This window comes from Botryllus schlosseri, chromosome 2, assembly GCF_051294905.1.
Source record: "Botryllus schlosseri isolate E-star chromosome 2, Bs_hap1, whole genome shotgun sequence".
NCBI classification, from domain to species: domain Eukaryota; kingdom Metazoa; phylum Chordata; class Ascidiacea; order Stolidobranchia; family Styelidae; genus Botryllus; species Botryllus schlosseri.
Window position 1 is genome coordinate 21,127,607 of NC_137237.1, and position 27,852 is coordinate 21,155,458.

Genomic DNA, 27,852 nt, shown 5'->3' on the forward strand with positions numbered 1-27,852 from the left:
CGTCTCGGTCGCGGCAGCGTCTGGGATATTGCACGTCAAGGCATTATGCCCAGCGAATTCATATCGGTTGCCTTCGGAGTTGTAATGATTCGAGTCATTTTCTCAAAATACGTCAAGACATTATGCCCATCCCATTCATATCAGTAGCTTTCGGAGTTGTAATGAGTCGAGTCGCGATTTTCTGGTGACTCGAGTCAATCTGTGTGCTGACTCGACTTGGACTCGAGTCATTAAGCATGACGCTAGCCAAGTCATATGACTCGAGGCTAAAACGGCCAAGACCGACATTTCATTGTAATTTGGGAGAATAGTAAAGTAGCCACATCATTAGGATTCGTCTATTGGTACTGGTACTTGAAAATAAGACCAGAAACTGCTGAAAGTGAGTAAAATCGGTATAATATAATTGCGACCGTTCGATATCAACAAACAGAGTTATGAAAGTGGCTACGCTACAACAGGACTTCAATTGGAATCTGAGCAGTCAACACAATGACTTTTAGACTCTGATTCGGCCCTCTGCACGCTGACTTGGACTCGGACTTGACTTGTGATGAAATGAAAATGAGTCAAAACTATAAAAGTGAGATTGACATGTGACTCGGAACCTTGAAACTTGGTTACAACCCCGGCATATTTGGTTGTATTAAGGCAGTGGTTCCCAACCGGGAGGGGGGAATTTTGAAATTTTTAGGGAGGAATCTGGCTTGGGCGTCGAATCGGAAGATACACTGGGTTCGAAATGTGTGATGAGATAGCGTAGTGGTAAACTCTAGCGTTGGGATCCCGGGTTTTAAAGCAATCCCGATCCCGGGATTAATCACAATGTAATCCCGGGATTCGTAAACAGCATCTATCAAGGCTTACGTCGCGCCATATCTCATATTTTGGTAATAAAGCAGTGTCACAAACTCGTCTGATTGTCTAAAACAATTCACAATTATGTGATAATAACAGTACGGCATAATAAGGAACTACACAATCCCTTCCGTCGTAATCTACGGATCGTAGCAGTGTAACTGCGTATCGGAGCGTTACAAATACGGTCCTGTGGAGAACTACTGGTCGGGATAGATGCGAATTTCGAAGATGTCAGTGCGAAGAGAAAATCCCATGTGTGGCAAAACTTTTTGTTTTGTAAATCTACAGAACAAGCCGAATGCAACTTGTGTCAAGACGTTTTGAAAGCTTCAGGGTCTATTACAAAGGGACTGAGTCCGTACGCATGAAAGTAATCATATCATGCATTACTCAATCTGACACGTCAAAGAAAGATCAGCCAAAAATGAAGACTAGGAAGATCGATTCCTTTCATAAATCGCATAAACCTCGCCTCGATGAAGTTCTTAACCAGTTAACTCAATGGTAGTAGTGTAGTATATCGCACAACCGGTGGCAGAGGTTCTTATGGGCGGGGTGGTGACTCGTATTGAAACCCGGGGTGGTGACTCGTACTTTCAGACCCCCCTTGTGGTGGTGAGTCGTAATGGGTTCTTATGGACGCGGTCGTGATTCGTACTTTCGGGTATAGGCTGCGGCGGTGACTCGTATTGAAAACCGTCGTGGTCGTGATTCGTACTTTTGGGTATAGGCTGTGGCGGTAACTCGTATTGAAAACTCGGGGTCGTGATTCGTACTTTTTGCTATAGGTGGTGGCGGTGATTCGCCTGTCATGTATTCTTACAGGGTCTCTACTGATTCACCATGTGTTCTTACGGGCGTGTGTTCGTGAGTCGTATTTTCAGGTATAGGCTGCGTTGGTGATTCGTACTTTTGGGTATAGGCGGCAGCGGCATACTAACGTGAAACTCGTGGTGGCATGCTAATGTTTTTAGGTATACGCGCGGCGACATGCTAACGACGATAATGTGTCTGTCATGTATTCTTACAGGGTCTCTGCTGATTCACCATGTGTTCTTATGGGTGCGGTCGTGAATCGTACTTTTAGGTATAGACATCTCTCGCATATCATACTTTCGGGTATAGGCATCACTAAACAGGAAATTCACTAATCCGCAGTGCATTGTGCGATTTTGAAAACCAGATGTTGACGGTTGTATTTTGGATCTGTGTGACCCACTAAATACGTCCGTTTTGGAAATTCGGAGCGCGCACTATCGTATCGATTATTCCACTAATCCAGTCGGTGCTATTACATTCAGCAGTATTCAGTATTCAGCAGCGACACGAAAAGCAAGCAACAAATAACCGCGCTCGTAAATTAACACTTCAAAAAGTGTAAAATAGATTGCAAATCCCGCGATCGCTAACAAGATAATGTCTCGGACATAACCATTTTTAGTGACTTGGTGTTAAAGACATACCGATCACTCACAAGGTAATATTTCGGTAATTAGTCTACCACAGAGCCGGCGTAGACGGTGATTCGAAAACCAACAATTTGACACTTTCTGGTGGTCGCTATATGTTTTGACACTTCGAACAGTGGCTGACTTTAGTTGCGTGATAAGAATTATGAGAATATTCAATCAATGTATCAATTTGCCAACTCGAAATGAAACTTACTACACAAACCAAGTTGATTCGTATCTGAATGTGTTAATTCGGTACAATTCTAATAGTTTTGAGAAATCTTTTCGTGATCTTTTGACTCGACCATAACCCGAATATTACTGACGCCGACTTTCAGCCACATCGAATTATTCGCACATTCCGCGCCGCTGTTTTCACACTTATAGAATCAATACCAACTATAATTCTACAAGAATCAAGAATCACAAGTATGTGCATTATACAGTTATTGTCTTTATCAACATGAAATCGAACTCTTAATAAAAACACGCATGTTATCACTCGTCAACTCTATCATGAAAATCCTCGAGTCCTTATCATCAAAAATGTTATAGCGCGGCGTCGGAATCCATTCGTGGGATGTACTAAAGGTAAATCCAGATAATCCAAAATGAAATATTTGGACTTTGACATAGTCTGAATTGAAATATATTGACAAACATGACTACCAACTTTGATCCAGTCACATTTCAAGATCATACTTTGAAACAATCCTTGAAACTTACAACTCTATTCGCGACTGAGTTTTCCTTTTATCAGTTTCAGTAAATACTATCGCGATATTTTAATGTGTTACTACACACAATAGAATCAATCAATGAAATAACACCTGTTGTAAATATTTCTAACTTGACAACCACTTGTGCATACCGCGATCGACTTGTGATGCGATGAGTTAAATCGGAATATTTCAATCTATTTGTCGAAACCTTGAACAAACTATCAGGTTATTTTTTGTTGCAATCGAGTGAACGGAAATAGTATTACGTCTCAACATTTCAACATCTTCCCATACACAAAAGAGTAAAATACAAAAAACCTTGTCAAGTCAATCCGTTTGTAACTTACCAAACCAAAACAAAAAGTATCCTTACGAAAAGTAGACAAGACTACGCAAGTAATCACTACAACCAACAAACATATCAAGTTCGGTTTTAGGTATATACCACCAATTCGTCTTATTCGAATGTCAGCAACTCTTTACGGTCATAGTTACAACCACATAAACTAATTTACCCTGCCCACACGTCATGATCATTCCTGAAATCAACACAAACTCGACCACTGACTTGAGTTAACCACAAAACTGCATCAAGTTTTTAATCCACTTGTAGCTGACAGATTATTCGAATACATCGATGGAGAATATTATTGAACTCGTCGGTATTGTTACTTCAACAAATTACACCGACTGCGAAAGTTAATATCGAATGGTAAGACTTGATCACATATTTGTTGAACACAGACATGACAAAGAACATGATCGGGATTTTATAAACTATTACTTTTCCCATCTATCAATATCAGAATACAAGTCATCAAACTTTTTGTTAAATGTAACATAGCACTTTTGGAATCGGATTCGTTATAGTCGTACAAATTGTATTAAACCCAACATCAAAACAAAAGGACTTTTTTAGTTCATTGAAATCAAATCATTCGTCTTCGACTTGTGCTTTTTTTAAATTGCCCGCGACAATTCGTTTCGAGTGAGTTGTAACCAAAGTCAAGATATCTTTGTGTCCACAGATATGGAAGATGAATATAGCTAACACAATCACGAATCGACGTTTCAGAGTATTTCACAGATGTAATAAACTTGTTAGTGTCACCTATCTAAAAGTACGCACGCGTTCGATTTCCATACCGACTGTTGCGATGTTTAGGATTCACTTACAATAACCACGGGTGAGGATTTAACATCAACGTCGTTACTGGTGGTATTCACAACAGAGAATCGAAACATTACACAGTGTGAAAATATATCTTTGATATCAAAGCATTATCCCAAGTACACGATTAATAGTCAACTCCGTTCACACTTTCTATAGAACGTGCTAAATGTAAAATATCACGAGGTTGCACTCTAAGACTTTGATCATTACAAAAGTAAATTGGAATATGTTTGCTGGATGCATTCAATTCAGCTAGAAATGTCTAGTGCACAACAATCGTAATATCAAGGAAGTACTTGCTATCACTAAACGTGTTTTGTATCGTTGTTCATTTGTAGTATTGATTGTTTTTGAACCCTAAAATAATAATTCCCGACATGAAACCAAGCCGCTGAAAGTCGTTACCATAACAAAGAAACAATTTGTACGATGTTTGGCAAATGTGTCCTATAGTTAGGTGTACTAGAATTATTTGTGTAACACATACACCGACAATGCAATCGAATTTTTTTCCGTTGTCATTCGCTAAAGTAAATGTCATCACAATACTCTGTCACTAAAAGACGTTACTCGGACGTGCTTGAATTCTAGGCATAGTTCTGATTTACCCAACACAAGACCCAAGGACAACCCTAGTTTCAGTCGAACACAGATATCCAAAATATCGCACACTTCGCGCAAACACCCGATACAAAATATTACTTGTGTTGTTGCGGTATCATCTTCACAATATCACACAATACGAATGATGGTTATATGTAACATGCGACCGACTTGAATCACACCCACCTGAAGGAAGAGGATTTACTCAATCTTTACAAAATGGATATTGACCAACATCACATCGCCGGATTGTATCTGTTTTGCTGGATACGAGTTATGTTAGTTTAACAGTAAACAAATTTCACCCTCTTGGATTATGAACTCAATGCGTTAGCAGTCATTCAATATTTTGTTTGTGTCAACTAGTTACTTGGTATGTTACTCCACAACTCTTACAAAAGTACGAAGGATATTAACATCACACTAAGTAATTAACTTTACTCGATATTCTCGCATTACGAAACTAAAGAATGGTTGGTTAGACTCTATAAACTGTTTCGATATCACAAGACCTTTATTGTCTGAATGGGTGTTCACGTATCTTAATAATCAAATAGTTCAACACAGAACTAGTACTAACAGAAACATCAGAGTTGTTTACACAAAAGTTTGTATGTGTACAGTATGCGAATACCATGTGTAAGTCTAGCACAATTGCGGTATCCATCCGAGTTTAGTTAGTTAACACAAATTTATTACAACGGACCCACGTAAACTTTCGTGAAAGAAAAGCATACTCACTTCCGGATGGTTCTATCAATGCCATAACAATAAATCAGCTACTCCAACAAAAGAGTACATATGTTTTCTAGTCGCGGTCCCTAAATCATACACACGAAACAATCTACTTTTGCTAACGAAAAGTGCTGAGTTATCACATAATCACCCTCACAACAAAACAGCTAGTAGATATTATCATTCAAAATATTCCTAACCCTTTACACACCAGTGACAAATCATACAACGAATACACACCAGTGACAAATCATACAACGAATATGTTTTGTGGGTCGAATTGTTGTTCAGTGTCAAGTCTACCTGTTGAAACTTACATTAAAACAAGTCTACCTGTTGAAACTTACATTAAAACAACACAGTCACAATTCAATTAAAACAACGAATCTATTTTCATTTCCTCACAAACAGAAAAATAAATTTTCTTTCCCCAACACATACTTGTAACCAATCGCTTTCATTAAACACACAACTTCATAAAAGTATTTACTTTCTCCAACATAGACATTCCGATGTAGTCAAGAAATATTTTCATTAATCAAAATCTTCGACTTCTGTTTACGGTGTTAGTGTGTGCATGTCATACACGTGGGGCCCGTATTAAAATGGACACGACACAACTGAATGTAAGGAGATAGAAGTCTATCGCACAGATTTACATGCGGTCTTCGCTACGGTTTCAAAAAAAAAACGAATCATCTCTTTTGCATTGATCTAGACCGAGCAAGTTAGTTAATGGCCATGATTGTGTTTGTCATATGCGAATGATAGGGTTACTGTCAAATCTACATACAACAACCTTCTGGCACTCATAATAGCAATTTCATTCTCTCCCTTTGTAATTGTAGACTCACGACAAGTATATTGTACAACTCGACAGCTACGTTTAACAACACCAACGACACTAAACATACGATACCTACCCAAGTAAAATTACCATTTTCACCTGGAGGTCAGTCGTTACCTGAGTAAAAACACCATTATTCTTTGGAGATTTAATCAGAGTAACAAAACATTTTCACTTGGGGGTCTATCGTTTCCAAGAGTAACAAACCCCCTTTCCTTTGGAAATCTATTTTTCCCTGGGTAACAAACCTTTTTCACTTGCAAATATATTTCCCCCCCCGGGTAACAAACCTTTTTTCGCTTGGAAATATATTTTTTCCTTGAGCAACAGATCATTTTTACTTGGAAATATATTTTTTCCTTGAGCAACAGACCATTTTTACTTGGAAATATATTTTTCCCAGAGCAACAAACCATTTCACTCGGCGGGTCGTCGTTTACCCATTGTAACAAACCATTTTCACTTGGAAAAATACTTTTACCTAGAGTAACTAATCATTTTCTTTTGGAAATATATTTTCTCCCTGGGTAACAAATCCTTTTCGCTTGGAAAACTGTCATTTACCTGAGTACCAATACCGTTTTCACTTGGAAATCTATCTTTTCCCTAGGTAATAATACCATTTTCGTTTTGAAAACTGACAACCACACCGGACAATTTGATATTTTTGTATATTGTTTCAAGAGACGGTGACAAAATATGCACCAACAACGACTCCATTCATTTGTGTAATCAAATATTCAGTCGCTCTGATGCATCCCATCAAAATCATTGGTTACTCGCATGCAATAACAATGTGCTGTTGTACATCGATATGTATGTTTTGGAAATTTGACAATAGGTTTCGATATGTAAGTGATGTTCGGGTTCGTGCTTTGGATTTTCCAGAGTCAAAATGTCTGAATAAAACACCTCCTCGACTTTGGTACACGGATAATGGCGTTCGGAAAGCGGATGAATTTATGTTCTCCATCGCCCTAACAACTCCGGGTTATTTGCGAGTTTCCTCGGGTCTGTTTACTATATTGTGTCTTTACTGGTCAATACATGTCGCTCCAGTCAGCTGAAACCGGATCACTAATCTGAGAAAGTGTGTTGACCGGATCCGGATATTCACTCATGAACCAACGACCAATATTCAAGTAAACATGTTACAGCCCGTGTTTTGTCTCCATGGAAAATACCAATGCATACACCATCACACCAAGTACGTCACGATTGTTCACAAGTATTCGCGTAAACGAGGTGTACATACAATGTGTCGGTGTACAAACATCATGGAAAACAAATTCATGTTCTCAAGTATCATCATGCGACGACTCTGCACATTCAATGTGGGCATAGATGACACACGACATGATACAATGGACAGTGCATTATGCATACCGATATATTCTCAGTCAAATATGCGAACCATGTACTATCATGCATCCCGATTTTCGCTGAATATCCACAACACCAACAAATCTGTACATTTCTTTTCCCTCAACCTTGACGATAGAGTTGTCCTCCCAATGTACCAATCGAGTGTATGGTTCATCAGGTGTAAAATCCAAATCAAACGTCACCAAGGTATCGTTTTTCATTTTCAATATTTCCACCACTGCGTCTTGTCTGTGTCGTAAAACCACGGTGTGAGGCCAGAGGAATCTATGGACAGTTACGCGTAGTCCATCCATGTCCGTGTCAGGTAGCGACAACGTTTTCTCAATGGGCTGTGTGGGTACAACGTTTCAATAGGTAGCTGGATCAACTAGACCAGGGGTGGGCAAACTACGGCCCGCGGGCCGCATGCGGCCCGCCACACCGTTCTGTGCGGCCCGCGAGAGTCTAAAGAAACTTATTTTAAATATTGATAAAATTCGCACTAAAAATCGAATTAATGAAGGGACTTCATTAAACTTTTTCTTAGTATATTTCACCATGATAATTCGAAGACAGTGGTTCTAAAACTGGGGTACGCCCTCCCTCCACTGAAAATTTTTTTCGCGCTTCGCGCGATTCTCATTCACGTCATGATTATTGCTCTGTATTTAGTCTCAATTTCATATTTAAAAATTCCTCATCCACATTCGTAACCATCCGTGCCATCAAACTATTTGTTAGGTTGCTAGCACCCTATAGTTGCGTTTTGTTATATGACGATAAGGTTGGCCCAAAATTTTTCACCATCACAAGGGGGGGAGCGTGTCTCAAAAAATTTGAAAGCCACTGTTATGAGGTAAATACTTCCTTACTTTAGGAATAATTTCTGGCGCGACAGCCCGATCTCAAGGCGCACGCAGTTTGAAAGGTTTCAACTATATCACAGAAATCCTAAACGAGATTGACATTATTCGGATGACGAGTGGGATTTCATATTGGCCACTTCATTGCAGTTTTAATTATTTCAGTGATGTGCTTATAGAAACGATTTGCGCGTGTCTTAGGTAGATTCGTTCTCTGTATGCGTAGAATTGGGGTGTTAATATTTTATCTACACATCGCAGATGCGTGTTTGAAGCTAACATGGTTATGATGTGTCCTGGAACTGAGCCAAAAGTGGAATTAGTAATTCTATGAACGGATCACTGCTCATAGATTTAAATTGCAATCCTGTTCTAAGAATCGGGACAAACGGCTTTCATCTCTATAATTTTGACAAATTGGTTATTGAGGTCGACCAGCCTCTGAAATCTCGCCACTATGTTTCTGACGTGTGTACGATATCATCAAAGCAATGTGTTTTTTTTTAAATAGGAACATATAGAATCTCCATGTCCTCGCCATATAATCTCAGTTTTATACAATGCGGCCCGCGAATGGATTTAGATGTTGAATGCGGCCCGCGAGCTCAAAAGTTTGCCCACCCCTGAACTAGACCAAAAGTTTCCAACCGCGATTTATGTTGACCTGTCGAGTTACGAGATAGCACCCTCTTGCGGTGTGATTAACACGAAATCAGCCTTCAGCTCGCAGAGACACACCCTGGATTACATTATCTAATCGTAATCGAACTCTAGATTCACACACACACAGAGTCCCTGTTTACGATTTCAATCCGGAATCACTGCTCACGATGTTTAGCTGGAGTCGTTATGTGGGAGTAGCGACATCCGACATATTCATCGCGTGAAAGATTGATAACGATGGTAATCGCCAAATACATGAAACCAGGTGAAGTACTGCGGTCTCAGCGAAAAAGTTAGCAGGTTATGACCAACGATACGCAGGGGTTGAGTGAGTTACGCAACCCGATTATGTCGAGGTCTGGATCACGATGCAAGTCTACATGAGAATCCGAACAATCTTGCAAAATCAAGGTGTGAACCCGTGAAAGGATTGTACTCGTGTGAGATTAATTTTTCACAAGTTGGGTGGAGGCGGTTCATACTAAGATCGTGTTACGTCCAATTACGGCTGCTTGTCTGTCCCCAAGTCATCTATGCCCACATTGAATGTACAGAGTCGTCGCATGATGATACTTGAGAACATGAATTTGTTTTCCATGATGTTTGTACACCGACACATTGTATGTACACCTCGTTTACGCGAATACTTGTGAACAATCGTGACGTACTTGGTGTGATGGTGTATGCATTGGTATTTTCCATGGAGACAAAACACGGGCTGTAACATGTTTACTTGAATATTGGTCGTTGGTTCATGAGTGAATATCCGGATCCGGTCAACACACTTTCTCAGATTAGTGATCCGGTTTCAGCTGACTGGAGCGACATGTATTGACCAGTAAAGACACAATATAGTAAACAGACCCGAGGAAACTCGCAAATAACCCGGAGTTGTTAGGGCGATGGAGAACATAAATTCATCCGCTTTCCGAACGCCATTATCCGTGTACCAAAGTCGAGGAGGTGTTTTATTCAGACATTTTGACTCTGGAAAATCCAAAGCACGAACCCGAACATCACTTACATATCGAAACCTATTGTCAAATTTCCAAAACATACATATCGATGTACAACAGCACATTGTTATTGCATGCGAGTAACCAATGATTTTGATGGGATGCATCAGAGCGACTGAATATTTGATTACACAAATGAATGGAGTCGTTGTTGGTGCATATTTTGTCACCGTCTCTTGTAACAATATACAAAAATATCAAATTGTCCGGTGTGGTTGTCAGTTTTCAAAACGAAAATGGTATTATTACCTAGGGAAAAGATAGATTTCCAAGTGAAAACGGTATTGGTACTCAGGTAAATGACAGTTTTCCAAGCGAAAAGGATTTGTTACCCAGGGAGAAAATATATTTCCAAAAGAAAATGATTAGTTACTCTAGGTAAAAGTATTTTTCCAAGTGAAAATGGTTTGTTAGTATGGGTAAACGCCAGATCTCCAAAGGAAAATGATATTTTTACTCAGGTAAACGGTGGATCGTAAAGTGAAAATGGTTTGTTGCTCAGGGAAAAAGGTTTGTTACCCGGGGAAAAAATATCTTTCCAAGTGAAAAAGGTTTGTTACCCAGGGAAAAGATAGATTTCCAAGTGAAAACGGTATTGGTACTCAGGTAAACGACAGATTTCCAAGTGAAAATGTATTGTTACAATGGGTAAACGCCGGATCTCTAAAGGAAAATGATATTTTTACTCAGGTAAACGACGACCCGCCGCGTGAAATGGTTTGTTCCTCTGGGAAAAAATATATTTCCAAGTAAAAATGGTCTGTTGCTCAAGGAAAAAATATATTTCCAAGTAAAAATGATCTGTTGCTCAAGGAAAAAATATATTTCCAAGCGAAAAAAGGTTTGTTACCCAGGGAAAAATAGATTTCCAAAGGAAAGGGGGTTTGTTACTCTTGGAAACGATAGACCCCCAAGTGAAAATGTTTTGTTACTCTGATTAAACGATAAATCTCCAAAGAATAATGGTGTTTTTACTCAGGTAACGACTGACCTCCAGGTGAAAATGGTAATTTTACTTGGGTAGGTATCGTATGTTTAGTGTCGTTGGTGTTGTTAAACGTAGCTGTCGAGTTGTACAATATACTTGTCGTGAGTCTACAATTACAAAGGGAGAGAATGAAATTGCTATTATGAGTGCCAGAAGGTTGTTGTATGTAGATTTGACAGTAACCCTATCATTCGCATATGACAAACACAATCATGGCCATTAACTAACTTGCTCGGTCTAGATCAATGCAAAAGAGATGATTCGTTTTTTTTTGAAACCGTAGCGAAGACCGCATGTAAATCTGTGCGATAGACTTCTATCTCCTTACATTCAGTTGTGTCGTGTCCATTTTAATACGGGCCCCACGTGTATGACATGCACACACTAACACCGTAAACAGAAGTCGAAGATTTTGATTAATAAAAATATTTCTTGACTACATCGGAATGTCTATGTTGGAGAAAGTAAATACTTTTATGAAGTTGTGTGTTTAATGAAAGCGATTGGTTACAAGTATGTGTTGGGGAAAGAAAATTTATTTTTCTGTTTGTGAGGAAATGAAAATAGATTCGTGGTTTTAATTGAATTGTGACTGTGTTGTTTTAATGTAAGTTTCAACAGGTAGACTTGACACTGAACAACAATTCGACCCACAAAACATATTCGTTGTATGATTTGTCACTGGTGTGTAAAGGGTTAGGAATATTTTGAATGATAATATCTACTAGCTGTTTTGTTGTGAGGGTGATTATGTGATAACTCAGCACTTTTCGTTAGCAAAAGTAGATTGTTTCGTGTGTATGATTTAGGGACCGCGACTAGAAAACATATATACTCTTTTGTTGGAGTAGCTGATTTATTGTTATGGCATTGATAGAACCATCCGGAAGTGAGTATGCTTTTCTTTCACGAAAGTTTACGTGGGTCCGTTGTAATAAATTTGTGTTAACTAACTAAACTCGGATGGATACCGCAATTGTGCTAGACTTACACATGGTATTCGCATACTGTACACATACAAACTTTTGTGTAAACAACTCTGATGTTTCTGTTAGTACTAGTTCTGTGTTGAACTATTTGATTATTAAGATACATGAACACCCATTCAGACAATAAAGGTCTTGTGATATCGAAACAGTTTATAGAGTCTAACCAACCATTCTTTAGTTTCGTAATGCGAGAATATCGAGTAAAGTTAATTACTTAGTGTGATGTTAATATCCTTCGTACTTTTGTAAGAGTTGTGGAGTAACATACCAAGTAACTAGTTGACACAAACAAAATATTGAATGACTGCTAACGCATTGAGTTCATAATCCATGAGGGTGAAATTTGTTTACTGTTAAACTAACATAACTCGTATCCAGCAAAACAGATACAATCCGGCGATGTGATGTTGGTCAATATCCATTTTGTAAAGATTGAGTAAATCCTCTTCCGTCAGGTGGGTGTGATTCAAGTCGGTCGCATGTTACACATAACCATCATTCGTATTGTGTGATATTGTGAAGATGATACCGCAACAACACAACAAGTAATATTTTGTATCGGGTGTTTGCGCGAAGGGTGCGATATTTTGGATATCTGTGTTCGACTGAAACTAGGGTTGTCCTTGGGTCTTGTGTTGGGTAAATCAGAACTATGCCTAGAATTCAAGCACGTCCGAGTAACGTCTTTTAGTGACAGAGTATTGTGATGACATTTACTTTAGCGAATGACAACGGAAAAAAATTCGATTGCATTGTCGGTGTATGTTTTACACAAATAATTCTAGTACACCTAACTATAGGACACATTTGCCAAACATCGTACAAATTGTTTCTTTGTTATGGTAACGACTTTCAGCGGCTTGGTTTCATGTCGGGAATTATTATTTTAGGGTTCAAAAACAATCAATACTACAAATGAACAACGATACAAAACACGTTTAGTGATAGCAAGTACTTCCTTGATATTACGATTGTTGTGCACTAGACATTTCTAGCTGAATTGAATGCATCCAGCAAACATATTCCAATTTACTTTTGTAATGATCAAAGTCTTAGAGTGCAACCTCGTGATATTTTACATTTAGCACGTTCTATAGAAAGTGTGAACGGAGTTGACTATTAATCGTGTACTTGGGATAATGCTTTGATATCAAAGATATATTTTCACAAAGATATATTTTCACACTGTGTAATGTTTCGATTCTCTGTTGTGAATACCACCAGTAACGACGTTGATGTTAAATCCTCACCCGTGGTTATTGTAAGTGAATCCTAAACATCGCAACAGTCGGTATGGAAATCGAACGCGTGCGATCTTTTAGATAGGTGACACTAACAAGTTTATTACATCTGTGAAATACTCTGAAACGTCGATTCGTGATTGTGTTAGCTATATTCATCTTCCATATCTGTGGACACAAAGATATCTTGACTTTGGTTACAACTCACTCGAAACGAATTGTCGCGGGCAATCTAAAAAAGCACAAGTCGAAGACGAATGATTTGATTTCAATGAACTAAAAAAGTCCTTTTGTTTTGATGTTGGGTTTAATACAATTTGTACGACTATAACGAATCCGATTCCAAAAGTGCTATGTTACATTTAACAAAAAGTTTGATGACTTGTATTCTGATATTGATAGATGGGAAAAGTAATAGTTTATAAAATCCCGATCATGTTCTTTGTCATGTCTGTGTTCAACAAATATGTGATCAAGTCTTACCATTCGATATTAACTTTCGCAGTCGGTGTAATTTGTTGAAGTAACAATACCGACGAGTTCAATAATATTCTCCATCGATGTATTCGAATAATCTGTCAGCTACAAGTGGATTAAAAACTTGATGCAGTTTTGTGGTTAACTCAAGTCAGTGGTCGAGTTTGTGTTGATTTCAGGAATGATCATGACGTGTGGGCAGGGTAAATTAGTTTATGTGGTTGTAACTATGACCGTAAAGAGTTGCTGACATTCGAATAAGACGAATTGGTGGTATATACCTAAAACCGAACTTGATATGTTTGTTGGTTGTAGTGATTACTTGCGTAGTCTTGTCTACTTTTCGTAAGGATACTTTTTGTTTTGGTTTGGTAAGTTACAAACGGATTGACTTGACAAGGTTTTTTGTATTTTACTCTTTTGTGTATGGGAAGATGTTGAAATGTTGAGACGTAATACTATTTCCGTTCACTCGATTGCAACAAAAAATAACCTGATAGTTTGTTCAAGGTTTCGACAAATAGATTGAAATATTCCGATTTAACTCATCGCGTCACAAGTCGATCGCGGTATGCACAAGTAGTGGTTGTCAAGTTAGAAATATTTACAACAGGTGTTATTTCATTGATTGATTCTATTGTGTGTAGTAACACATTAAAATATCGCGATAGTATTTACTGAAACTGATAAACGGAAAACTCAGTCGCGAATAGAGTTGTAAGTTTCAAGGATTGTTTCAAAGTATGATCTTGAAATGTGACTGGATCAAAGTTGGTAGTCATGTTTGTCAATATATTTCAATTCAGACTATGTCAAAGTCCAAATATTTCATTTTAGATTATCTGGATTTACCTTTAGTACATCCCACGAATGGATTCCGACGCCGCGCTATAACATTTTTGATGATAAGGACTCGAGGATTTTCATGATAGAATTGACGAGTGATAACATGCGTGTTTTTGTTAAGAGTTCGATTTCATGTTGATAAAGACAATAACTGTATAATGCACATACTTGTGATTCTTGATTCTTGTAGAATTATAGTTGGTATTGATTCTATAAGTGTGAAAACAGCGGCGCGGAATGTGCGAATAATTCGATGTGGCTGAAAGTCGGCGTCAGTAATATTCGGGTTATGGTCGAGTCAAAAGATCACGAAAAGATTTCTCAAAATTATTAGAATTGTACCGAATTAACACATTCAGATACGAATCAACTTGGTTTGTGTAGTAAGTTTCATTTCGAGTTGGCAAATTGATACATTGATTGAATATTCTCATAATTCTTATCACGCAACTAAAGTCAGCCACTGTTCGAAGTGTCAAAACATATAGCGACCACCAGAAAGTGTCAAATTGTTGGTTTTCGAATCACCGTCTACGCCGGCTCTGTGGTAAACTAATTACCGAAATATTACCTTGTGAGTGATCGGTATGTCTTTAACACCTAGTCACTAAAAATGGTTATGTCCGAGACATTATCTTGTTAGCGATCGCGGGATTTGCAATCTATTTTACACTTTTTGAAGTGTTAATTTACGAGCGCGGTTATTTGTTGCTTGCTTTTCGTGTCGCTGCTGAATACTGAATACTGCTGAATGTAATAGCACCGACTGGATTAGTGGAATAATCGATACGATAGTGCGCGCTCCGAATTTCCAAAACGGACGTATTTAGTGGGTCACACAGATCCAAAATACAACCGTCAACATCTGGTTTTCAAAATCGCACAATGCACTGCGGATTAGTGAATTTCCTGTTTAGTGATGCCTATACCCGAAAGTATGATATGCGAGAGATGTCTATACCTAAAAGTACGATTCACGACCGCACCCATAAGAACACATGGTGAATCAGCAGAGACCCTGTAAGAATACATGACAGACACATTATCGTCGTTAGCATGTCGCTGCGCGTATACCTAAAAACATTAGCATGCCACCACGAGTTTCACGTTAGTATGCCGCTGCCGCCTATACCCAAAAGTACGAATCACCAACGCAGCCTATACCTGAAAATACGACTCACGAACACACGCCCGTAAGAACACATGGTGAATCAGTAGAGACCCTGTAAGAATACATGACAGGCGAATCACCGCCACCACCTATAGCAAAAAGTACGAATCACGACCCCGAGTTTTCAATACGAGTTACCGCCACAGCCTATACCCAAAAGTACGAATCACGACCACGAGTTTTCAATACGAGTCACCGCCGCAGCCTATACCCGAAAGTACGAATCACGACCGCGTCCATAAGAACCCATTACGACTCACCACCACAAGGGGGGTCTGAAAGTACGAGTCACCACCCCGGGTTTCAATACGAGTCACCACCCCGCCCATAAGAACCCCTGCCACCGGTTGTGCGATCTACTACACTACTAGTGGTTCCCAACCTTTTTCGACTCATTGCCCCCTTTTCAAACTCCACACCGATCATCGCCCCCCAAATATTGGGAACACAAACATGGGCATGCAGAATGAAATCATCGGCGAGTTGACTAAGAAAAAGGGTCAACTTTTCGGCTCGACCTCGAAGTTACACTTTTCCAGCTAAATTTTGGTGAGTTGACTAACAAAAAGGTGTTGACTAACAAAAAGGTGATTTCTCCGACTTTATTCCCAAAGGACCGTAACTTCACTTCGTCAGCCCCCCCCCCCAATACGTTGGTCTTGACCCCCTCTAGAGAACGATAAAGCAAACTTCTGTACCCCTCAGACCCAACTCCCCGGATACCTCGTTACCGCTACTTCTCAGCACAAATTGTTGGACTCTTTAGTTAGCCGGCTTAATTCGCGCGAAGCGCGAAAAATTTCTATTATTCATGACTGAATCGGTCAATATGATCGGAAATTGCATAAATATTGCTGTCAATTTTTTATCCTCTCTGCTCATGTATTCAGATTTACCGGTAAAGCTGAGTGAGGTGTCTTGGATAATGTAGGGCCCGTAAATAATAATTGAACATATTCGGGCGGACCCGTGGGTATAATGACTTCGTTACGTTATGACTTTTCGTGGCCTGTCTGCTATGTCAAAAGATATTCAAATCGCCCATACGTACTAAACTAAAAGACGCACACGATTTCAAATTGGTATTTCTGCACTGGCAACTACTTTTTCTCGGCGAGATGGCATTTTTTGTGGGGTTCTGATTGGACAGAACAGGAAGATTTGGCGCCAGCCATTTAGGCGCCTTTGGACAATTAAATATATATGTATATCGTATATATATCGAAGTCGGTCAGCATAAAGGCAGTCCTTTTCCGCCAAGGATTTCTCGTTCTGGCACACTTCTCGGAGTCGCATGTTACATGGCCTGAAACTTCATATGTCTTGGTGCGTCATGGTGTGATAATGGCTGACGCCGAGATGCCCATTTCTGCACCTCATGCGTATTATTTCTTGGAGGAAGGGTATCCTATAAGCAAGAAAAATGTGACCACGAAATGGCGTGCAGCGCGAAAAGTTTTTGAAAAAGTGGCAATTGGGGGATTGGGTGTGGCAGTTACGGTCATGGACGCCAATATAGCCATTTCAACGCGCCATCGCCCCCCTATCGCCCCCTTCGTCCGTTTTCGACCCCTTGGCTATTTTCGACCCCTGGACCGACAAATCGCCCACGTTGGGAACCACTGAGTTAACTGTTGCGAACGGGCTAACATTTAATCAAATTGACCAAAGTGAATGAATTCGCCTGGCTTTCGAGGCTGACGGCTATGATCGGCCAAGATATGTCACAAACGTGTTTGGGACTTGGTCATCGAGCACAGTAAAAAATCCACAAGTGTGTAGAAAAAGAGCTTATGGCAGTGAAACGGAATAATGGACGTTTTTCGATCACATTGGACGAATCAACTTCTACACGCAACAGGCGGTGAATGAATTTAAACGCTCATTATCCGGGTGGCTTTCGATCGCTGGGTTTCATTCGTATTCACGGGAGCATGTTTTTGCGTCAATATTACAACGAATTAATGTTGTTTGTGTAGCTTGTTTCTGTATTTTACTACTTTGCTAATCCCGGGATTGAGAAGCGAAAATCCCGATCCCGGGATTTCAAATTTGATCCCGAAGTCCCAACCCTAGTAAACTCCACAACTGCAACACCAATGGGTTCGAGTCCGACCGATGTCGACTCAAGAATTCCTACCCAAGTGTCAGGGGTTTATCTAGGCTCCTCCTGGCCATCTCATCCGTGTTAGCGGTGTCTTATGAATGCCTAGAAGTGGTCCGTGCTATAATTCGGCCGCTACGGAATAAAAAATGGAGGAAATTGGCATGGTGTAAATGACCATAGTATTCAACACACAACATAAACACCTCAAAACAAACAAATTGGGTTCACAAGGTTTTTAGATTTATGGTAGAACTGTTATGTAGAGACTAATTCTTTACAATTGTATGTTTTCAGCATGTTTAAATGCCTTCCGTAGATATTACACCCCCTGATGAAGTGAGGCTCGCGACAGCCTCCCGATCAAATGGTTGTGCGTTAAAATGCACCTTTTTTAGTCACATGCAAATTTTTCACAGGGGGGAAATTTCAGCTGAAATATTGTGGTGTTATGATATGCATGATTGAGCATAGCGATGGGTTCCGTATTGTTTTGATGACAGACAAGCATGTGTCTGCTGAGAATACACTTCGAGTCGGGCTTGTAAAGGTATTTGTCTAAGTAGACAGCTAGAATCTCAGTGATAATACTACATGGTGGCAGCGGATAACTTCGAACTAGTATAATAACTAGATTATGGCGGCCATTGTATTAGGTCCAGGGGATCTCACATTAATAGGCGCCGTGAATGAGGCAGAAGCCTGGCTGGAATGGCAAAAGAAATTCCTGATCTTTATCGATGCAGCAGGTCATGCTGAATCATCTGGGTGCCAGAAAGTTGGATTATTACTGAATCAAATAGGCAATGAAGGAAAGGATTTATACGAGGAATTCGTGTTTGCTGAAGCAGTCGCAGCATCGGACGGTGTGGAAGCAGTTGCAGCAGAAGACAAAACTGACCTTGATACTACCGTCTTGAAGAAGTTTGATGAACGTTTCAAGGTTCGGGATGGCAGGTTTGAAGCACACCTTCAATTCTTCCATTTCTTACAACGCAAGGAGGGTGAATCATTTGCATCTTGGGTACATGCAGTCAGAAAGGCTGCACGAAAATGCCAATTTCCTCCAGCAGTATATGACGCAACCGTTCGGGGTAAACTTATAGTTGGGTGCGTAGATGATTCTGAGATGTTGTACAAGCTATCGGAAATCGACTTTGACAAGCTAACGTCTCAGAAGATTATCGACGTTATGACTGCCCACGAGGCGAGACGGAGCTATGCTGATCGGAGATCTGCACCTACAGCAATAGAAGCGGTGGCGAACAAAGCGAGACCTCAAACCTCTAAGAAGCCTGCAGTTGAAACTGTGCCTATAATAAACTGCACATTTTGCGGTCGACGGCACAAAAGAGGCAAAGGGTTCTGTCCATCAGCCTCAGTAAAATGCTACAGATGTGGTAAAACGGGCCATTATAAGGAAAGGTGCAGAAGTAGAAATGGACGCGTGCTGGATAGCGAAACGATTGAGGAAGAACCAACCGCTGGGTGTTATGACGAGGAAGAACTTCCAGACGCAATGTGTGGAAGTGTGGGCGAAATCCAAGAAGCAGAAACATCGGTAGGTTCAGCACAGGCTACTAAGACTATCCAGTGGACTATCATGTTGAGAGTCGTTAAGAACACTCTAAAATGGATTATTGACTCTGGAGCAGAAGTGTCCGTCATGCTACGGCGTTTGTACAAGAGACAATATGGGCCTATACAGAAATCTGATTGGAGTTAATCGGCAACCTCTCAATACTGTTGGTTATGTACGGATAAAACTCCGCTCCGACTTCAAGACGTTAACAGAGAAAGTCTACATTGTGTCAGATGCAGATAAGCTACTTCTTGGCGCTCCTGCTATACTGGAACTTGGACTCCTTCAAGAGTGCCCGGACGTTCAAGTATCCATCAGGGCAGTCAAGCTTACCCCTGAGTGTCGGTTGCGGAGCAAAGATGACGTCAAGAAAACATACCCAGAGCTATTCAAGGGCATTGGCAAACTGGGAGAACCGTTTACTATTCACATGAAAGACGGCGTTGAGCCCTTCTGTTTGAATTCGCCACGTCGTGTGCCAATCCCAATGCACCAGAAACTCAAAGAGGAGATAGAAAAGCTTGAGGAACTCGATATCATAGAAAAAGTTACGGGACCTACAGATTGGTGTGCTCCAATCGTTGTCGTAGCAAAACCAGACGGAAAGGTACGACTGTGTGTGGACCTAACCAAGCTCAATAATGGGGTAAAAAGGGAGCTGTACCCTATGCCTACAGTCGAAAGTACTTTGGGGCAACTGTCAAAGGGGACGGTCTTCACTAAGCTAGACGCAAATTCTGGCTTTCATCAAATTGAGCTTGCCCCTGAAAGTCGGAAGTTGACAACGTTTATCACACCGTTTGGGAGATACCAATTTCGTCGCTTACCATTTGGCATCTCGAGCGCACCGGAAGCGTTTCAAAAACGTATCAGTGAAATCCTGCATGGAATTCCAAACGTGATTTGCCATATGGATGACATATCCTAGTAGTTGATACTCAAACTACGCACGATGAGACACTGAAGGCTGTATTGGACGGTCTTAAATGCTCTGGCATGACTCTAAATGAGAAGAAATGCATCTTTGCTGCAACTGAACTTGAATATCTCGGTCAGGTCATTGGCCAAGCTGGTATCAGCAAAGATCCCAAGAAGGTGCAGGCTATTGTGAATTATACTGCTCCTGCTGATAAGACTGAACTTCGCAGGTTCTTGGAGATGACAAACCAGCTCATGAAGTTTATCCCTAACCTAGCGGAACTGACTAAGCCGTTAAGAGACTTGCTGGCAAAAAAGGTTGAGTGGTACAGGGGCCCGTCACAAGAGGAATCGTTTGCAAGAGTGAAACGCGATCCGTCTACCGATGTTACGTTAGCCATGTATTGCCCAGACAGGGAAACTGTGCTCTCGGCTGACTCCAGCAGTTACGGCCTTGGTGCCGTGCTGATGCAAAGACAAGATGACAATAACCTTCGCCCAGTCGCATATGCCAGTAGATCAATGAGCGATACTGAACAACGGTATGCCCAGATAGAAAAGGAGGCTTTGGCAATCACTTGGGCAATGGAGCACTGGAGAGAACTGCTACTGGGTATTGCAGACCTGAAAGTTGAAACCGACCACAAACCACTAGTGCCTCTGCTGTCAACGAAATCGCTTGACGAACTACCTGTCAGAATTCAAAGATTTAAAATCAGGTTGATATCCTATAGCAAGGGTCGGCAACCTACGGCCCGCGGGCCTATCTCGTACTAAAAGTAGGAGATGGAGAATGTATGTAGACTAGACTAGACCAGTGCTTATAAAGCGTGTGTATCGCGCAACCATAGGTATACCGTACTTTTTAAGGGGTTGCCACTCTGATAAGGTACGACATTAAAAGTGCAGTTCCTCTGCTTCAAAAACGCTTGGAACATCTCAGACGCAATGACAAAATCTCAAACTTTCCGTTTCATTTGAGATAACCAGCCTCCGTAGGTTAGTCATCTGCAGTTTAATTCTCCAGAAGACATTGTACGCCAAGACAACAAACCTGAATAGTGTTTTGGACACAGTAGGGAAAGCTGATTTTGTCTCACAAACTTGATCACCGACAGTTAGCCTACCCCATATATTACTAGAAGCAGAGAATCAATATGGCGATGTCCTGTATATCTGCCATGTTCGCACATTTAGTTGAGCCGCTATCCTTGCACGAGTGTATGAACTGATAAACGAAATAGCAACTTTCCTTGAAAATACAAACATCGCCGGCTCATAATCTTGTCATCGAAAATGGGTGTCTAATCTTGCTTTCGTAGTACATTTAACGTCACATCTAACAAATTGAATATGCAACGTCAGGAGGAAATAACTGAATACATGAGATGTTGAGGCGCATTCGAAACGAAACTGCGACTCTGGGAATGTCAACAGTAAAAAGAGAATTATGCTCACTTTCCTATACTGGAGGAGAGAAACCTAGTACCAACACTACATTTGTAACTGTGATACGAAATTTAACTACTGAATATTCACCCGCTTTTCCGACATTCCTTCTCTACAAAATGAATTCTGACTATTCAGTACTCGGTTTAATGTGAGCGCCAATACCGTTGCCTGAAAATTTCAAATGGGTCCTTTTGAAATGCGATGCAGTTGAATTGAAAGACAAATTTCATACAAAGAGCATATCGCTGCATGACTCTGACAAAGAGTACGTTTTTGAAATGGGTCTTTATCCCAGCTTGACCAACAATGCAAAAGAAATGGCATCGACTTTTGATAGCACGTACGCATGTGAAAAATAGTTTAAAACAATAGAATTCACAAAGAGCAAGCTAAGATCACGTATTCTAATGCCCATTTAGAATGTGGTCTGATTGTTGCTTCATCTGACTTGCTATTAGAAGTTGAAATTCTTTCACAAAGCATGCTGCGTCAAGTGTCACATTTATGCTGCGTTGTTGAAGTGTAAATGCATGTGTTTCGCCTTTTTGTGATTTGTATGATTGAGATTGCAGCAATGTATGGTACTAAATCGACGTGAGCGATAAATATAGTATCAAGAAAAAAATCCGGCCCGCCAAAACGTTGTGCACTCGGAATTTGGCCCGCGATTAGCAAAAGGTTGCCGACCCCTGTCCTATAGCTTTGAAATTTTTCACACGCCTGGAAAGTCGATGTACAGTTGTACACAGCAGACGCGCTATCACGCTGCCCTTTACCTACAACGGATGGCATCGAAGACTCTGATCTTCACAAGGAAGCGGAAGCATGCGTGCGTGCTCTGGTAAGCGGGCTGTCTGCTACTGACCGACGCCTGGAAGAAATAAAGAACGCTCTGAAAGAAGACAAGACACTGTCTACTGTTATGACATATGTTGTCGGAGGATGGCCAAAGAACAAAGAAACTTTAAATGGACCGTTACGTATCTTCTGGAATCTCAGAGACGTGTTAACAGTACATGACAATCTCTTGCTAAAAAGCAACAGACTCGTCATACCACCGTCGTTGCGCGAAGATGTTCTGAAGCATCTTCACCAATCGCACCTTGGAATAACCAAGACCAGACAACTTGCAGCTCAAGCTTGCTGGTAGCCGGGTTATTCAAAAGACATTGAACATGCAGTACTTAACTGCAACCGCTACGAAAAGCATCGACGAGATCGAACTGAACCAATGATGGGGACCGAATTTCCGAGACGCCCATGGAGTAGAATTGCTGCTGATTTTTTTCAACTGGAGGACAAGTACTACCTTCTGATCATGGATTACTACTCCAGAGACATAGAGCTGTTCTCAGTGAAGAAAACGATCTCGTCGCGGGACACAATTTCGAACTTCAAGAATGTGTTCTCTCATCATGGTATCTGTGATGTTTTACTTACTGACAATGCTTCAGTCTTCGTTTCCTCTGAATTTTCGTTTCCTCTGAATTTTCCCAGTTCTCCAAAGCCTGGAATTTCAGCATCTCTTCTCCGAAATTTAGTCAGGGCAATGGCTTCATCGAGAGAGGAGTGCAAACTGTTAAGGGCCTGCTCAAGAAAACAGATGATCTCTATCTGACGCTACTGAACTATAGGAACACGCCATTACACGGCGGGTTCTCGCCCGCCCAATTGAGCATGGGGCGCAGATTGAAGACAAAGGTGATTTGTCATCCTGATCAGCTACGACCACAGACTGTTGATGCCGAAGATCTTCGAAAAAGGGAGACGGAGTATAGACAGAAAATGGCTGCGAGTTACAATAAAAGACATCGTGTGGTTGAGAATGATAGATTCGGAATTGGAGACCATGTATACATTCCTGATTGCGAGAGGATGGGTATCATCAAGGAGATGCATGAAAATCCTAGAGCGATAATCGTTGAAACGAACAATGGACTAATGAGGCGAAACCGAAAACACTTACGGAAGTACAACCCTCCGGAGGAACCAAAACTATCTGTTCCGCATCAGAATAAACCGGTTGAATGTTGTCTTGTAGCGTCAAAGAAACCAGGACACCACCAAGAAGCCAACGGTTCAACTGAACCTACCGGAGAGAATCCCGTGGGACGATCCTCGAGAATTAGAAATCCGCCTCAACGATTTATAGAGCAATATTGATCATACACAGGTTTCAAGATAAGGGGCAGAATAATCCCCTAACCTGTTGTACACCTTGGGAGTAGTCTACCTCCCTGGTGGCTATGTCTGTTAAGTGTAAATGCCCTGCTCTTGCTAACCTTGCAGGGGTAGTGTCACCTTGTATATATTGTTATTGCTGCTGTATTGTCACTTGTATATAATGTAAGTAGTGTCGATGTCTCTTCCACTAAAAAAGGGAGATGTGGTGTTATGATATGCATGATTGAGCATAGCGATGGGTTCCGTATTGTTTTGATGACAGACAAGCATGTGGTCTGCTGAGAATACACTTCGAGTCGGGCTTGTAAAGGTATCTGTCTAAGTAGACAGCTAGAAGCTCAGTGATAATACTACAAATATCGGCCAAGGGGGCCATGAGACGAAAAAGGTTGGGAACCACTGTATTAAGGTATGTACTATGTATCTTCGAAGTCATGGGCGGAGATGCTTAACGATGGCGACCTACAAGAACTCTGATCACTGTTTGCACTGGGAAGTGTACGACTTCGGCCTTCATATTCCCGAACGAGCACTCTCCGACGGTGAAACTTATCTGGGGGAAGAGTTTCAAATGTGACTGGCCGAAAGCCCTGTCAGCTTAAAACAGGAGGCTTTGGGAAAGCAGTTGGAGGATATGGCCGCAGACGCCCTTCAGTTGAACCACCTACAAGAACTTTCGAGAGTCGGTAGGCCTACCCTTGGCAAGGTGCTGTCATGTCCATTAGATTCAGGCAATCCAGCACGACTTGGCTGAGTGACAGTTTTGCCACCTTGTCTGCAGCATAGCTTTAACGTTAACCTGGTGTTCTATCAGGACGACTTAAGCTGAGCAGCGGACTCGGATCCTTGTCTGCGACATGACTGAGACGTTAAAGTTAACCCGATGTTCTATCGGGACGACCTCCGTCAGACAGCGGAAAGTTTAGGCGACAGTTTCACGATGCCTCGTACGAATTTGCTTGAGCCACGCTCTTCTTCCCAGACAGGGGTTTTCTCCGGGTACTCCGGTTCCCCTAGACCGAAAACGGCCGGAAGGTAACAAAGCGGTGTGCTAAGAAAACAAGCCAAGTGCTGCGCTCGCATAGGTACAATGACCTATACGAGTTGACATGGGGAGGTAGGCTGTGGCCCCTCCAGACCATGGGGGTCCGAGTGAATCCCCCTCAAAAAATGGTTGCTTCTCTCTCGATGGCAGTTGCCATCGCCAGATCCCGATCAAATGGTTGTGCGTTAAAAAGCACCTATTTTAGTCACATGCAAATTTTTCATAGGGGGGGAATTTCAGCTCCAGACAGCGGAAGGTTTAGGCGACAGTTTCACGATGCCTCGTACGAATTTGCTTGAGCCACGCTCTTCTTCCCAGACAGGGGTTTTCTCCGGGTACTCCGGTTCCCCTGGATCGAAAACGGCCGGAAGATAGCAAAGCGGTGTGCTGGGAAAACAAGCCAAGTGCTGCGCTCGCATATAGGTACAATGACCTATACGAGTTGACATGGGGAGGTAGGCTGTGGCCGCTCCAGACCATGGGGGTCCAAGTGAATCCCCCGCGAAAAAATGGTTGCTTCTCCCTCGATGGCAGTTGCCATCGCCAAAACCGTTTCAGCTAGTGAGGAATAGTGATGTTCGGCACAGGAGAATCGCCCATTTTCAAGCAACAATATTTTGAAACTGAAATCAATTTCAGCACTTCCAATTGCTTTGCGTGACGTTCTTCCGAAAGTTGAAATCCTATCGTGGACCGACAAATATGACTTCGCCGGCCGTTTGTTGGTGACGCCTGTGCTGCACTGTGAACCTGCAATTTTTTAAGTTAATTTAACATCTTTTACTGTAATTTCCACTTCGGATCAATCACTGCATGGCGCTGGAATCACGGAATGAAATTCAGCGCTATAAACTTACAGTGCAGTTTGATTGAAATGTTAAGCTTTTCTGTTTGTAAAAAGATTTAAGCAGCGTGTGCTTTGAGTGTCTGATCTTTGGTGGGATGTCTGATCTTAAAGGCTACTCCAAGTTGTTTCGACACATTCCTATCTTTTCATTGTCTCGCAGTCTCGCGATGTTTTGAAATGATGAAATACTAATAAACTGATTGATTGATTGATTTAGATACTCTACGGCAGGGGTGTCAAAGATCCGGCCCGCCAGACGATGTCATCCGGCCCGTGAATCAATTCTGAGTAAATGGAATATTGCTTGTATTTTCCGACACAAAATTTGAGAACTCTAGTGTGAAATACTTTCCCCAAAATATTCCCTTAAGACAGCAAATGTCGAGCATGTTCTAGAGCAGTGCTTCTCAGCCGGTGGGTCGCGAATCACCAGTGGGCCGCGAAGACGTTCTAACTGTTACACTTTATATTCTCAAGATTAGAAGAGTTAATGCACATTCTCCTCCAAATTGAAATGTTTTCCACCCACAAGCCACGTTGCCGTGCTCACGATAATTCGTGGGCGAGATTTTCGTCACAGTCATATATTGATTGCAGCGTGAAATCCGACAGTGCGTTATTGTGGATGCTTGAGATTGAAATTCATTCTTTCCTCCAAAGGCTTCGCGAACGTTGATCGGGAAATGCAGCAATCCAGCCCGATTTGTCGTAATAATCAGCAAACAATTGCCGCAACGCAAGTTACTCATAACCCCTTTGTGTTCGACGTAAAGACGAATGGCTGATTGGATACGCGCTTGCTCGTCCGTTGTGGTATTCATGGTGTTTTTCTACTACAATGATCATTTACACCAGGCCGATATTCTTTATTATGATTCCGCATCTGACGACTTGGAACACCCCTTAAGGCTTAAGCAGATCGGATGGCGAGGAGCCTAGATAAGCGTTTCGCGTCTGTAATCATCTGTTGCCCCACCTCAATCCCCCAATTGGTACATCGAGCATGAAGAGGGGCCAAAAATTATATCATGAAGCAACATAAATTATGGAGTAGTTGTTCGGAGAGTTATTGAACTTCTCCCAAATTTTCTTCGCGCATGCCGCGAATTGGCATCGTTAGATGTCTTGGTTTTAATAACGGTATACCCAGGCCGTGTTATTTTTGGCATATGCCAAAACTGCCAAAAATAAGTTATTTTTGTCATTTTTCGATTTTTATTTTTGGCAGTTTTGGCATCCCCCTCTAAATAGATAGTTTCAGCCTCGAATTAGTCGCAAAAACGCTTTATTTGGGCTAGTTTGTCAAAAGACACCACAAAATGTGCAGCATCCACTTATAATCAGTGCCAACAAATAATAGGAAGAAGAAAAAACCTAACGATTTCATAGGTTAATAATATCAAACTAAACCACAAAATGTGCAGTAGGCTATTCATCGGAATCGGTGCCAATAAGCAAAAAAAAAGAAAGACAAGTCTAACAAACACGCTCAACAGCTGATTGTTAGAGCTGTTGAATAGACTTAAATCGTTTGCACTGTATCAGTGCTTCCAAACTCAGGTCAGCTAAGTTTCTCCTAAATTCATTTCTCGCCCAGAGAATCTGGGAAATATCGGCTTCAACAGTAGCCGTTGAGGGGAAGAATGTTGCCAGTCATCCACAAAAGGTTTACAGAGCTTCAAAATCGTTGGAGGGCCGAATCGGCTTC

At 41.2% G+C, this 27,852-nt stretch overlaps 1 protein-coding gene and 1 long non-coding RNA gene across 3 annotated transcripts in view; one reads left to right on the forward strand and one right to left on the reverse strand.

Annotated features, from left to right (window-relative positions):
* The window catches only part of LOC145456693 (uncharacterized), a 91,390-nt gene that overhangs the window by 22,994 nt on the left and 40,544 nt on the right, over window positions 1-27,852 (reverse strand). The gene's annotated exons all lie outside the window — the stretch shown is intronic.
* The window catches only part of LOC145456386 (G protein-coupled receptor kinase 3-like), a 198,121-nt gene continuing 170,904 nt past the window's right edge, over window positions 636-27,852 (forward strand). For both annotated transcript variants that reach the window (XM_080334484.1, XM_080334495.1), the window contains exon 1: window positions 636-651. The gene's annotated coding sequence lies outside the window, so the exon portion shown is untranslated. The remainder of the gene's footprint in view (window positions 652-27,852) is intronic.